Consider the following 2343-nt stretch of genomic DNA (forward strand, 5'->3'; position numbering starts at 1 on the left):
TATATAAAGACCTGTCTTCCCTCTTCACACACACACTGAGATTCACACGAAAAAGACACTCACAAATTGCCTCTGAAATCACTGATCATACAAACACACTCAAGACTGAGTAGTCTCTACTGCTCTTGTGCTTTTGCATACCACTGCTACTCTCATCCTGCATATTACTGTCCTGTAGTTGTTTCCTTGTCCTGCATACTGCTGCTGCTGTGTTATTTCCAGCACTTTGCTATCCCCTAGTCTCTAACTGGTATGTTTTGCTATTTAGCTTTGTAGCATCTACACAACATGCTCCAGTTTTTGCTTACTTACTTACGGTTCCTTATGTGTTTCGTCCTTTGGTTCCACTGCTTATCATTTAACTAGCTTAAGTCTGAATGTGTGTCTTGTTTTCCATATGGTTCCTTGTGATCATGTCATTACTATACCCATATCCTTCCCTTTCTTTAAGTCTGATATGTCTCCAATTCCTTCTGAGAATTTAGTCCTTATGTGTTCATGATTTGTTGATCCTCCCCTGACCTGGTTGTTGTCACTATGCTCTCATTATGTGCTTAAACCTGCCTCTCCTGCTACTTGAGTGTTATGTAATCCTAACCCTATTAATCTGTGCTATTATTGTGACAACTATGTGGTAATTATGTGATAACTATAACTCTATTTAAGTGCTAATATCAAAGTTATATGTCCCCAATCCCTTACCCCTGTTTGTGTTTGCTCTTTCATGAGTTCTTTACCTGCTGGCTGTCGTTGTATTGCTTCTCTATGTGATAAAAAATATTTTACCAAAATCTTTCATCATTTTCTGAAATCATCTTTTCAAAGCTGTTGTCTCAATTACTCTTTTCAAACTTGAAATTCTCTTTAAAACTCTTCTTCCCGCACTTGACACTATTCTTAGACTCTAGGCTCTGCCCTCTTCGAGTGAGCACTGCCTTGGGGACCTCTGAGTACCCACTGAACTCTGACACTCAAGGCTGGCCTTCTACACTGCACTTACTCATTCTTGGCTAGGATGCCTGGGTGTGAGCACTGTCTAGGATCTTCTGAGATCCTTAGAGACTATGACACATTTAGGTTGTAAGGCCATGGCATATGGCAACTGGATCTGGTACTTTGGGCCTACTGCTAGGCTTTCTATAATATAGCTTCTTGATTTTCCTTTTATTCAGTTGTGTAATTCAGCAATTTTGGTCTGTAATAATTATTTGTAAAACACTTCAGGGCTGGATAGTGAAAAGGGTGGGGATGATGCATGCTTAGCATAATTTTGGGTTGAAAACATGCTTTAGGATTTACTTCACCTCTATGCGCAATAGACATCCTGCATAGCACATGTTTGCATTAGATATCATGTCTCCTTAGGTCTATTCATGTATGCATATCATCACATCCGTGTTCATTTAAGGATCCACGTTAGATATTAATGATGTTAACTACATGCTTCATCAGAAATAGCACTACATAACTTCTTCTTTTGAAACAATACTGTCTCCGCATGCATAACTCACATGTAGATATCCTATTCTTAGGTGTACTGTCGGATCTATTTTCAGCATGTCTACCCCTTTTTAATCTGGGCTAATTACTCAATAAAATGCCTAGGCAAACCTTAGGCCTAACGTTTGCTAAAATCAATCAAAAACATAACTCGATTAGTTATGCACCGCCCGTTCAAAACCAAAAAAAATGGATTTTCAAACTAATCAGTCATATTTCTGGAATTCATTAAGACTTGCTGTTTGCCACTGTTTTTCACATCTAGAATTCATGTTGAGGTTCTGAATCTGAGACCTTTATTGCTGTTTGAAACGTGCTACTTACATGACTTACTTGTGGAGGGATATTTGAGCCATATAACTATTTATCTTTACCCCATCTGTGCAAATCCTAACTGTTTCTCTACTTGTCGCTTAGGATTTTATCCTTTAAAACCTAGGGGTTCAGCCTAGTACTCACCTCATAGGATTAGTAGTCCTAAACACCCTCCGGGACTTATAGGACGGGATGGGTAATAGCACGTAATAAGCCTCGTGACCAACTCACGCGTTTTTAAACTAACCTTTACGGGGTGGGAGGGTAGAATATGGATATGATAACCACGCGATAACACCACGTGTATAAACGGTTACGGGGTGTTGTGTGGGGTGATCCATATTATGTATAAACCTAGGACTCCCCTCCCTTTACGTGTTTTCTTACTTGTTTTCTCTATAAGTTATTTCAATCCTTTTTTTTTCACGAAATCCTACATTATCTTTTTCTCAAATGAGTTTAAACTTGTGTGCAAGTCCCTTTCTATTTGAGCCCTTACTTTCCTACTTGATTATATGAAGTCACAAT

Source organism: Nicotiana attenuata, unplaced genomic scaffold, assembly GCF_001879085.1.
Source record: "Nicotiana attenuata strain UT unplaced genomic scaffold, NIATTr2, whole genome shotgun sequence".
Classification (NCBI taxonomy): Eukaryota; Viridiplantae; Streptophyta; class Magnoliopsida; order Solanales; family Solanaceae; genus Nicotiana; species Nicotiana attenuata.